Source organism: Onthophagus taurus, chromosome 10 (genome assembly GCF_036711975.1).
Source record: "Onthophagus taurus isolate NC chromosome 10, IU_Otau_3.0, whole genome shotgun sequence".
Classification (NCBI taxonomy): domain Eukaryota; kingdom Metazoa; phylum Arthropoda; class Insecta; order Coleoptera; family Scarabaeidae; genus Onthophagus; species Onthophagus taurus.
The window spans coordinates 7,024,083-7,037,953 of NC_091975.1; the positions used below are offsets into that span (position 1 = coordinate 7,024,083).

The 13,871-nt window shown below is 35.7% G+C and overlaps 1 long non-coding RNA gene across 2 annotated transcripts in view; it reads left to right on the forward strand.

Moving 5' to 3' along the window:
* Window positions 1–12,977, forward strand: part of LOC111420463 (uncharacterized) — a 37,490-nt gene extending 24,513 nt beyond the window's left edge. For both annotated transcript variants that reach the window (XR_002707089.2, XR_011641626.1), the window contains one exon: window positions 12,933–12,977. This is a non-coding gene — a long non-coding RNA (uncharacterized lncRNA). The remainder of the gene's footprint in view (window positions 1–12,932) is intronic.
* The last annotated feature ends 894 nt before the right edge of the window (window positions 12,978–13,871 follow it).

A 13,871-nucleotide genomic window follows, 5' to 3' on the forward strand; every position in this document is an offset into this window, starting at 1 on the left:
TCTTTTACCAAAATGCCGTCGCCATTTATTTCTTAATCTTTGTGCGATTAATAGAGCTGCATTCAAGTACATTACACTAGCAGCGACAACAATTTCCTTTAATTCATAATGAACAAAACAGTTTCACGCCCGATTTCATTTTTTTTAATTTGGCACGTGTTGTGGCACGACTGTTTATATGTCAAAATCTTCCTGTGTTCTCCTTAATGTGCTGTGCTTAAATATTGCATGAACCAATCCCTTTCCTTATAACTACAGCTAAAGCAAACGCTTATGACTATGACTATGATTAAAACTAAAACAGTTTGCATGAACCTTTAGAATCATTTGGGTTTAGCCGTTTTGAGAGACGTGCGGATAAATCCGAATAAAAAAAAAACGAGAACTAGAAACGTTCGGATTTAGTCGTGAAAAAAACTTTCAATTGTCAATGTCAACTTTAATTTTATTATTATACAGGATGTCTCACATAACTGGTTCGTTAGAACTTTTTTAGGTTCCAGTATTCGGACAGTTTTGAAATTTTGGTAGTATGGGTTGTTCTTTATCAATTTTTTAAAATTATTCCTTGTGATGGGCGTTAGATTTGTTAAACATGGACCAAAAACTGTTAAAATTCCATAGCTTTCTAATAAAAAAAACCTGCATTTCGTGCATGTTTTAATAAATTTCGCAATATGAGGCAAACTACAATAAATAGGTATGGGAATGTTTATAGATAATTTGTAGAGAATTAAATTCTTTTTCTGATAGGCTAAAAAAATATGGGGCGTTCCATTTAAAATTTTCGACTTTTTCGCCATTGAATATGGAGAAACAGTAATTCAATTTTTGACCAGCTTGTATAAGATACTCCGATACAACAAATGACAATCTATTTAACAACATCTGAAGAGTAATCGTGCCAACGTAGATGTTGTTTGAATGAGCGTTGGCTGAGATATGAAGTTTTAAAGAGCATGTTGAAATTTACCAAAAAAAGCTTAAAACCAAAATAACTCGAAAACGAAAAACGCTAGGTTCTAACGAACCAGTTACGTGGGACACCCTGTATTTGTAATCTTCATAAAATAACCCTTAAAGTGAGTCAAAACTTGACGCATTTATCTCAAAAAGTTTGAACTTTCACCTTTTAATTTCGATATATTTGTCAACTTCATAAAAAATCCTTTAAAATGAGTCCAAACTCGAAATATTTAACTTTAATATTAATGGAAATACAATCACTTCCGGTTTGAAACGTCAACGTCCATTTTGACATATTTGTCATCTTCATTAAAAAACCTTTAAAATGAGTCCAAAGATGTCGCATTTATCTCAAAAAACAAAAAGGTTAGAATAAAAAACATTAAACCCGAAGTTAGCAACAATGAAGATAGCAATTTAATTTTTAAATATTAGTACCAACCTTAATTTTTTATTTTTTTTTAGTATATTTTTGTTTTTGTGACAAATATTAAGACATTTTATAAAAATTAAGGAAATTGCTTATATCTCGAGTAATATTGGAATTAAACTTATCATGTTTTGGACTCATTTTAAAGGACTTTTCACAACGATTACAAATATGTCAAAATTGACGTTTCTTAACCGGAAGTTGACCATAACTTCATTAATATTGAAGATAAATATGACGTGTTTGTACTCATTTTAAAGGATTTTTAATAAAGATTACAAACATGTCAAAATTGAGGTTGACATTTTAAACCTGAAGTTAGTTATCATATAATAGAAGTTTTATAATTGAAGTTAATCTAGAGTTAGTCACTTTTCAGCATCTAGAACCAGAAAGTTTCAGGTTTGGCAAGAATTTCTAGTGTTAGTTCTAGTTTTAATTGTTTACCCTGTATTAATCCGTTATATGGAATTTTTACTATATTTGCGAAATTGGTTGGTTTCTGTAGATTTTATAGAGATTGAATTTCGGTTCTTTAAACGATTCTAATTGACTTTTACTTGGCGATTGCAAAATCACCCCGTCTATAATTGCTCCCACCCTTTACAATTAGCGTCCGTTTTCATTAGTGTTTTAATTGAGGAATGCTTTTACCCGATTTGATTTGATTCCCTTAAAAAGGAATAAAACATTTTAATTGACATTTTCTTTATTTAAAAAGTTTATAAATTAAAACTTGCGTAATAATCTTCAATCTAAACAAGAGGAAGGGAATTATCCGAATCCGTCCACCTACAAGGGTAGCAATCTGGTAGCAAAACAGTGTTTTCGCTGCAATATATGTTGCACGCTAAAGGACAAACAGTGTGGAGGAGGGAAATTGCAAGGAGAATTGTCTATGTGTACGCAAAACCCTCCACACCAACTATCCACCTCATCCTCGTTCACGTCTGTTAGTACCTTAGTTGCAACGGCAAAGACGTTTTACACACATACACACTCACACAAACGATCTAGAATGGCAAACATCGTCCGGGATAAGCTTTAAAAACGTCTTGTAAATAACAGCGTCTCGAGTGGTGAGTGCAGTTTCTACGCGATAAATGATCCTCATCCTACCCGCCCCTTCTTTTCGCCTGACCACAACTGGGAAGCTTCTTCTTTCAACATCTTGAACTGAATGACGAATGGCTTCGGGATGTCTATAAACTCTAAAAGATTTATGAACTTCATCGATGGGATATTTATTAAAATATTATTAAATATTTTTTGATTTTCTTTCCAATGAATTTAAATGTCATTCAAATTCATTCTATTTAGGCGTAACATTGCCATAAATCCAGTTGAAATTAGTAAAGTTTTGACAATTAAAACGGACCGGATGTATTAATGAACTGTACCGGCATCTGGACGGCCGTTTAGGAGAACTACGCAGATACGGTTTGTCACGAATTAACTGTCCGGAATTAAACGCTACGCTGTCGGTGCTTTGCTCAGAATTAATTGAATTTCCCCATCGCGATTTCGTCAATTTGCATTACCCCCATCTTACTTATTAAACGAAAAGAATCTAGTTTCATTAAATTTCAGTTTAAATTGATTTGGGTGCTTTAAAATTTTTTGTTGTTATTATTCCGATTTGAAGAAATATTAGTTTTTGATTAATTTTTTATTAGCATTTCATTTTTGATATGATTCGTGTATACATCTTTTCGAGTTCTTTTTTGGAGTTAGTCTCAACCAGGGATTTATCCGGTAGTATATCACTTCTGGAGGCTTGCGTTGCCCGGACAACACATGAATAATTTCTCACTCCGCAAGAGAGATATTTTGGCAGTAGACCCTCAAAACGGTGCAGGTGCTTCCTACCAACTATTTATTTGCCCAGTTCAACCGCGCCGCGTTAGCAGTATTTATCCATTCGGGAATAATAAATCACCGTGTGGAAACTATACCTTCCAGTATTCCCCATTTTCGTCCCCCCGCTTCCTCATCCACCGTTTTGAACAAACTTTTAATCATTTAATAAACACACGGCTGGCTCGGAGACTAAACGGGTGGTAATAACGCGGGGTTGGTGCGGATTTTCGAAGGTAATTTCCAGTTGCCGTGCCGCTAATAACTCCGGGGCGAACTCCGAAAGAATAACTTCGAATTGCCTGATTAGCATTTTGATTTATTCCGCAGGTCGGGCCGCGTTGCGCCGCCTGGGAACATCGATTAAAAATGCAATTTGCTCCGTTCTTATTCATCTCTGGAAATTGGCGTGCTTTCTTAGTCGCCACAATCACGATCTGAGCCTTAATGAAGGAGCAACTTTTTTAAGTTTTATTTTTACCAATTCAAATTGAAAATAAAAGTTTTAATAATAATATCAATCTTACTAATCTAGTTGTAACAAAAACAACAAAATTCATCCTTCAGCAACTCGCAGTGTTAAATCAGTCATTAGAAAAGGAGGTTCAAAAAAGTACGGATACTTACAAATAGCATGGTCGTATATCTTTCACGAGACAGCGTCTTGGCCGTTTAAATTGCTTTTCGCAACCCGAGGAAACGGATAAAACTCTCTTTCAAAATTAATCGCGAATACGTGGGTAATTTAATACTTTGTAATGGGAATCTTTCCAGGTGAAACCACGCGCTTCTAATTTGGCGCAAACTTCGGGTTGTTTTAACCTAAAATCTCCCATGAAATGGTTGGTTTGGCTTTCGTGCATGTTTTAAAGGGCAATTTGACCGGCGGCGAACTTGGCATCATGTTTGTAGGCGAGACTAAATAGCGATTAGATTGCGTATAGCTTAGGTTCTGATGTGTGCAATAGCCACATCCGGGGTGGATTGGTATTGGTCGGTAAATGCAGGCCGCATTGAAAATAAACCATGTACCATCCAGTTGGAGCGATGCATTACCGTAATTTGCAGTCGAAGTTACTACCGAGTTCGAATCGCAAATTGCCCGGAAGAAAATCGTACTCCCGGGACAGAGTTTGTGCCCCAAATCCACCCTCTAACCTCCCTCAGATTCACAATAGCCAATCCGAAATGTCATTCGAACATAAAAAGTTGGAATAAATCAAAATTTACTAGTCACTACATCTAATCGATTTTAAAGGAGTCTACGACATTGTTTTCATCCGGCAAAAGGGTCTTTCCTAAACAGTCCATCCGTTATTCGTCCTATTATTTGCCGAGCTGACGTCTATTGTGAATCAATGGACCTGAAACTAAAACACAGTTGAAGGCGCCCACCGAAGACCGACAACAAAAGCTGCGTTCAGCATAAATAGATCCGGATCCGAATGTAAACACTTCAATCCTATTTTCTCTTCGTTCTTATTTTCTTTATTACTCCTCGTTTTCGGTTTTCTTTTCCCACCGACAAAAAAAAATGTGATTTCATTTTCCCCTTTCTCCCCGAGTAAATTAATCGAAGCCAATACATTTTCGGAGGAGTAAAGCGACCTTGTTGCTTTCTGCTCCATCTCCTGATTTATATCAGCCAACCTTCGGACCTTGAATTTCTTTGGGAGACGCGTCCACACTTCAAGGCACCGAGCGATTTGTTTTCCCGGACGTGGGGAAATGAGCCTAATCAATCCAGCTAAAGAAGGAACTCGTCCGAGTGCGAGTGCATTCGTCGGAAATCTCGGAAAAACCTTCTCCGGAAATAAAAGAGTAAAAGAAAACTTGATTGGATCGAAAACAGAGTAGAAAGAAAAATGTTTATTAACGAAAACATTCTTTATTTTCTTTATCCATCCAAACTGATTAACTACTAAAATTAATTTATTGAAAGACGGGGGAAAAGCTAATTTGTGGGCAAGCGGACAAACTAAACGCGGTTTTGACACCAAAGCGCAGTAGTTAATTAGTTAGATTCGCCGAATTTAGGTCTCTCTCGACAGCCAAAGCACCACGAATAGCTAGTAACCACGGGGTGGAACGACCCTCGTGTTTAAAGGAGGGTGAGGACGCAGACTCAACGGTTGTATACCGAAGATAAACAAACCGTAATGGCGGTAGCACAACACGAAACGTCGGTTTGTGACTGGAGAGAACAATCGCGAGGCCCCATTTACTCGATCGTTGTAAATTCGATATCGCTTTCTGTAAAGGCAAAGTAATTAAATTTAGGTTTGAATATGAACCGTATAACGAACAATAGACGTTATTGTTACGCATTTTCAATGCGCCTTAATATATTATTTTTTGTTTTATCTTTCCCTTTTCCTCCTTAAATTTTCTTTGTATCAATTTTCATTTTAGTAAGTATAATTGAAGCATTTATTTCGAATATCTAAGATGATAACGGAAATAAAAGGTGTTTCCAATCGATTCGTACCATTTTGACACACACTATCAGTCGTTTTCTGTTTTTTAGTATTTTTAAAACCATATCGAAAAACATCAAAATCATTTTTCTTAATTATTTCATCACTATTAAGTCTCCTAGGTACACTTTTAATCGATTAGTACCATTTTGACACACACCATTAGTCTTTTTCTGTTTTTAGGTATTTTTGAAACAATGTCAAAAACATCTAAATCATTTTTATTAATTCTTTCATCTTTATTAAGTCTCCTAGGTATCGATTAGAATCGTTTTAAGTCGCACCAATTAACTTATCACATCTTCCAAATGCTATAAATATAATGATTAATATAATATTGACATAAAGTTTGAATCCTTCGTTTAAGAAAATTAATTTTAGGTATTCAACTTGCGTAGTATGCAAATGGTGTTAGAAACGCTTCGGATTACACACGTTCACCGTCGCATACACTTTCCCACATGCACACACACCTAGGATTTTGCACGCCTCGGCAACGTCTGGTAATTAAAATTAATCAAAGCTTTAATCTGCCAACGTGAAATACTCCTTAAATACGAATACCTCCGCGGTTAAAATCCCCAGCTGAGAGTGTTACAACTTGGAATGTATGAGCTTAATTAGTGTTATTACATAGCGAAATCGAAGATGAGTAACTTATAAAGCTTTAAGCTCTTCGTTTCTCCCTCCGGATGTTCTTAGAACCAAGATCCACCCACACCCCTCACATTTTACCCATTAGTAAACTTTGAAGCGGGATCGATCTTTTCTAAAAGAACTTAGCAAAGTTTCTTACGCGGTGTTTACTTCTATTTACAGTAAAGTTGGAAATCACCGTATCGACAGTTTTCAAAATTTATTTCCAACTTGGAAAAGGAAATTTCATTAAAAAACAAAATAAATGATTATTTTGAAAGCACCAGAACATCTGGTAACCGTTCATCTACTATCAAATATACGAGGGGATGGAAAAGCTGTGCAAACGCGGAGCTGGACCTAATACGAGAGCAATTTATCGGATTATCGTTTGCGACCCTGGGAGGAAACAGACGAGGCAGTGTTATTATTCAAATGTAGCGAATACAGGGGAACCCCCCTGGAATCAATTACTGCCTTTCGCCTTAATTTGCTTGCGGCCGTTTCGTCCGTCCAATCAAAGCAAACAACCCATCCGCCACCGGATGCAATAAGGTCCCCATTTCTCCCGGGAAAACCTTTACAACGCCCAACACTAATTGATAAATTAAAATTGTATGATTTTACACCTCAATCCATTTTTGTATCCCTCACATTATTTTGAAAACATTAATTTTGAGAAATAACCCAGAGACAGCTTTATTAATCATTCGTGAAGCTCGAGAGCACAGCGGGGAGAAAGTTAAATTCATATCCCATCCTCGATGAATACAAATTAAGTTAATACACGGTTAATTATCAAGGGGAAAGGGCACGTGTAGACCATCAATCGCTCAGAAATCATTAATAATACTTAAGGGTTTGAAGTAAAGCGGGAGAGAGGAACCCTAAAAATCAGGTGTCACCTTTACGAAGAAATCGATCCAATAAATAAATGAAAAAAAAAATAAAAAATGCGTTCTACAGCTGTGAAACGACACGTTGTCTCTTAGAGATTGCGGACACGTTCGCGAAGGTTCGGCAATCTTGAAATTCGCGAGATAAATCTGCTGTATTCGAATACAGTCGTGAGGGGAGAGAATTTATTTTTCCCTAGTGAATGTACGTACTACACGTATTTCGGAACAAATTTTTCGTTCTTTGTGCCAAACTATCTGGAATATAGTGAACAACTTGTCTAAGTTATACTATCTTTAGAAAATATTCAAAAAATCACTCTAACTTTATTTTTAGGAATAAAGGGACGATTTATATCTTAAATTTGAACGAAAAGGTTCTATTTTATGATTACATTATAAAACAAGACTATCATATTCACCTTTGTAAATTATGGTTCTTTTAACAAATTAATTTATTAATTAATTATCATTGCAAGTATGCAACCAATATCACAACGCAATACGCATCATACGTAAATCACGTATTGCAATACCAACACTGTGATATTGGTTGCATACTTGCAATGATGATAATTAATTAACACACTGTACAAGAATTAATTGTATACCAAAGTCGTATTATTTTGAATAGTCTCATTTATATTTCATGAAATATATTTATTAAGTTCATAAAAAGAACCTCATTCTATAATTTTTTTTATAACCACAAACAACTTCCTAAAAAAACCTCCCCAAAATTTCCTATTGTTTTCTTTTTACACCCTCAACTTAAATTTCCGCCACCAACAAGGGATTGTTTACCGCCTTCGCAGTAGTAGAACTCCACCCCCTTTGGTTTTACCCTCGAGGTCCCAATATTTTTCGCCATAACTCGACGATCCCGTCAACTGCAGCTTCACATCTTTTCCTATACTCGGACGAGAAAGCCGCGGGCCGCCCGGTTATTACCTTCCAACTTTGCTTCGTGTTCGTGTAAATATTGGGGGGTAATCGTGGTCGCAATAAACCCTCGACCTTCCTGAAATCCCACGCGCGTTAATCGCCTGGTGATTAACTAATAACGGGTCGAGATTTCATTGCGTTCCGACGTAGACGGAATGCTTTTAGGGTTGAGGTTTCGAAATGCTTTGTGAGGAGTCGGTTGGAGGGGGCATCGTTATCGACTGATAAGGAAATTCTAGACGGGATTAATTAGTTCTCGTTCGTATTGTGCCTGAGGAATCATAACTGGCATTAAAGGGGTTGGTGTAATTTACTGTGCAAACTATATCAAAGGAAATAATTATTGAAATTTTATTGGATTTTATTTATTAAATAATTATTTCTTATATTTATTACTTCATAATGATTTGGGTTCGGTTTGGTTGGGTTGGTTTAGCCAGAATCGAAAATTATTGTTTATCTTTTTGCCATATTGAATGTATTAAGCACACTAATAACCTAAAAGATGTGCATCAAGTTTCTAAGTGTTCAAAAATCTCGAAAGATCTTCTAAGATATCAATATCTTCATTTCTAGTATGAGGTTTATTAATAATATTCCTGGTTGAGTTGGTTAATGAGATTGCACATTGCTACATTGATACCATATTGATACAAAACGGTTCAAGTATGCGTTATATCTTATCATCTCACTATGATATCAAGTGTAATTAAGCCGAGGTCGCTTGCGGGCGAGGCGCTACATTGATACTATATTGATATAAATTCGGAGTATGCTTCAAGTATACATCATACCTAACCATCTCACCACGATATCATGCATAATTAAGCCGAGGTCGCTTGCGGGCGAGGCGCTACATTGATACTATATTGATATAAATCCGGAGTATGCTTCAAGTATACATCATACCTAACCATCTCATCACCATAGCAACCTCAGTTACGCCGAGGTCGTTTGCGGTTGAGGTGATATAGTATTATCAACCATCTCACCACGATATCATGCATAATTAAGCCGAAGTCGCTTGCGGGCGAGGCGCTACATTGACACTATATTGATATGAAACTGGAGTATGCTTCAAGTATACATCATACCTAACTATCTCACCACGATATCATGCATAATTAAGCCGAGGTCGCTTGCGGGCGAGGCGCTACATTGATACTATATTGATATAAATCCGGAGTATGCTTCAAGTATACATCATACCTAACCATCTCATCACCATAGCAACCTCAGTTACGCCGAGGTCGTTTGCGTCCGAGGTGATATAGTATTATCAACCATCTCACCACGATATCATGCATAATTAAGCCGAGGTCGCTTGCGGGCGAGGCGCTACATTGACACTATATTGATATGAAACTGGAGTATGCTTCAAGTATACATCATACCTAACCATCTCACCACGATATCATGCATAATTAAGCTGAGGTCGCTTGCGGGCGAGGCGCTACATTGATACTATATTGATATGAAACCGGAGTATGCTTCAAGTATACATCATACCTAACCATCTCATCACCATAGCAACCTCAGTTACGCCGAGGTCGTTTGCGGCCAAGGTGATATAGTATTATCAACCATCTCACCACGATATCATGCATAATTAAGCCGAGGTCGCTTGCGGGCGAGGCGCTACGTTGACACTATATTGATATGAAACTGGAGTATGCTTCAAGTATACATCATACCTTACTATCTCACCACGATATCGTGCATAATTAAGCCGAGGTCGCTTGCGGGCGAGGCGCTACATTGATACTATATTGATATAAATGCGGAGTATGCTTCAAGTATACATCATACCTAACCATCTCATCACCATAGCAACCTCAGTTACGCCGAGGTCATTTGCGTCCGAGGTGATATAGTATTATCAACCATCTCACCACGATATCATGCATAATTAAGCCGAGGTCGCTTGCGGGCGAGGCGCTACATTGACACTATATTGATATGAAACTGGAGTATGCTTCAAGTATACATCATACCTAATCATCTCATCACGATATCAACCTCAGTTAAGCCAAGGTCGCTTGCGGGCGAGACGCTACATTAATACTATTATACAGATTTCTCAAAAGTAACGGACCTTAAGATAATTTTTCTCGAAAATTTCCACATTAATATTGACTCACTATAACTTTGTGTAAACTTGGTAATAAAAATGATTTTTAAAGCACCATGTGAGGATGTGATAAAAAAATTGTTGGTAAACATGATGTTGGAAAATTTTGATATGATTCATATCCGAACTGGAAATTTCATCAATACAATACAATACCCAACGTATTTTCTCATCGTCGAACTCGCTGCTGCAGTTTATAGGTAATATTTCCTTATTTTTCCATTTCTCGCAACCCCTGGCAATATATCACGAGGTATTCCGCGGGAAAATGCACCCATCCACGGCACCGCGGATTTCAATATCTCCACGAATATTTTCCACCCACGCTACTCTATTTCCGTCATCGTTTTTCGCAAGCGAAGTGAAAAGAACGATGGGACACAAAAAAAAAGTTCATCAGAATGAGAGGCTGGAGACGAAACGGAGTTAAATGGAAAAAAGTAGCCCACGTGAAACGTAAACAGAATGTAATTAACGCAGCGCTGAGCTAAATTGTGCACTTTCCCACTTTGGCGATGTGAAAACAATGATCGCGCCCCGAGCACCACCTACCTACAAGGATTACTGGGAAATCCGTTTAAAACCGACCGGAGGATTATTTGTCGCACCATTTACCGTCGCGACGCCCGCCGTTTGCTTTGACTTTGAATAACTCTGGCTGACTCTGCGTTTGTTTTCGTTACATTAATCTAGAAACTTTAACTTTAACGGTGAATACGGATTTTGCTTAAACTTGGATAATATTTACTTGAGGTTCTTATTCCTGGTTTAAATTAAAATATTTGTCATTTAAAAATAGATAATATTTGCATAATAAACTCATTAATATATCCATACATTTCATTTCTAGTTACTTGAGCACGATTCAGATAGTTTATCTCAGTAGTTTACCATCCGACGTGAACAAATAGCCTCTGTCTGGTATCCGTACGTTGTCACGTGTACGATATTCGTACGTATACACGTGCGCACGGAGGGTGGAGACAAAACGTTTCGGCCAAATGAGCAACTGTCAGGCGCATATCTGAGATATCTCGCCGGCGTGCAACATCCGCTGCTACACCGACAATCTTATCTCTTCTGTCTAGGACGATGAAATAAATTTATAAAACTTACACCCAACTCTTTCTCCTTATTTATACTTTAACCACCGGGAGGGTATCAATTTTTCAAAAAAACTAATAAATTTTAAGTGTTTTCTGTCTATTTAAACTTAAAATATCTAGAGATGTGGAAATAATGAACAGCGATGATATTAATCGTAGTGAGAGGAGTTTCCGTACCGGAAATAATTGGATGATTTATCGTTGAATATTTAACACGCAATAAATTACGCAGGAAAACACCTATGCGAAGTTAGCCCCCAATTTTTCTAGCCCCCAATTAGATAGGATTTTACGTTTTATTTTAATAAATGACATAGGGTAAACGCACTAGTGTTTGACCTGTTAAGGATTTTTTAATGTCAGTGTTTGACCGAGCCATATTATTTTTCTTGTAAATCCCTCTGCCTTTGCATAACATGATCAAAATATGATCAAATACACATCTGATTCATTTAAAGTTACTAACCCTACATATAAAATATAACATCATGAAGTAATATTTTTTTAAAATTAAAAAGGAAACCAGTATTTCGCATTTAGTGTTTGACCACTTTGATTACATTACTTGACCAATAATATCTAGTCTTTGACCTTAAAACCGTCAATGTTTGACCGATTCTTAATATAATATTCATTTTCATTATTTTTTCATACTATTTTGTTAAAAAAAAATGTTTATATTTTTTGACTGATATTTTAAGAACATCTTTTAAAACAGGAGCAAAAATTTTGTGTTTTCCAACTTGATTTTTGAAACAGGAAAACCCCTATCTGCTAAATGAAACAACCATTCAACCAGCAGTTTTTCTTCATCAGAATTTAAAAATGGTGGTGGGCCCATTTTCCTCTGCACTGGTTAGTCAGCATTTGACCAACCTTTTATCCTTTTAATTTTACAGAGTCGTTACTGCTTAAGTGCGGTCAATTACTTTTATTGTTATAAAAAAGGTTTAAAAAAATAGAAAAGAATCAAACATTTACACTTATATTTATATTACGCTTAAATATTTATAAAATTTAAAATCGGTTAAAAAACTCAGTTTTGAGTGTTTGTGTCCTATAAATGACCAAAAGAGGAACCAGTAATTAGCCGCATGTTTAAACTGATTGTATCTCACTTTTAAAGTATAAAAGTTTTGGTCAAATACTAAACAACTTAAACGGGAAGATATAAGTTTTAAAAACAGGTATTACATATTTTTCCATTTTATTAATCAAATATAAATCCTTGTGAGATTATAAAACAACCAATTTGTCTAGTATTTGACCGTTTGGTCAAACACTAATTTTTAATTAAATTTAGAACTACCAGTCATTGACCGGCTTTATTTCAACAAATTATTAATTAAAGCGGTATTTTTTTAATATAACCAATAGAAAACATTATTAGATCACTGGCAAACAAAAAAAAAACATTATGGATGTTAAAAAGTATCGTATTAATTCATTTTTTTTGTCACAATAAATTAATTTATCTTATCTTTCCAGCTGAGCTTCGAAGTAAAATCCAAGGGAAACAACATCCATTCGGTGAGTCGTTTTCAATTATATTAATTTACCAAAACATATCGGGAAAATTCTCGATTTGAACGGTGTAATTTTGCCAGATAAAAACTTATACAGTATGTCCCCAAATCGAATTATAAAGAGGAAACAAATTTTTATCACTGATTTTTCAAACTTATCTCAGCATAAATAATACGTCGGATATGTTCAAACTACTAAATCGCATGAATTTTATACTCTAACTATAAAAGTTAACTAATTATTCCAATTTTAATGTAAAAATTGGACTTTTTTCTAAATTGAAAATTTTTACAGTTCAATTTATGATATGTAACCATAGAAACCATAAAAGTTACAACTTAGGTTATTGAAAAAACAGACAAATCAAATTAAAATATGGCTAATTTATGTAATAACACTAATAACGCACTATGTAAGTCATAAATAATATTTATTTGTAAGTGAACAAATCAACTATTCATTCAAACAAATCACCCCCTAATTCGGCACACATTTGAAGACGAGTTCTAAATTCTTTATAAGAATTGCGAATTTCCGCCAGTGGTAGAGATTCTATCGCATTAATTATTCTTAGCTTTAATAGTTCTGCATCGTCTTGTAATGGTTCATTGTAAACAATTTGTTTCAATCGTCCCCAAAAATAAAAATCCATAATTGTAAGATCAGGACTACGTGCTGGCCATCAAATAGGACCATTTCATCCAATCCATTTTTGACGAAATTGTAAATTTAACCATTTGGCACAATGTGTGAATGGTAAGCTGGGCACTGTCTTGCTGAAAGTACATTGACTGTATGAAATGTAAGGGTAATTGGATTTACATCACTCCAATAACGTCAATGCTGGGAAGAAACAATGTCATTTATTGAAAAGGTGCTTTCATCCGAAAATATTATAAA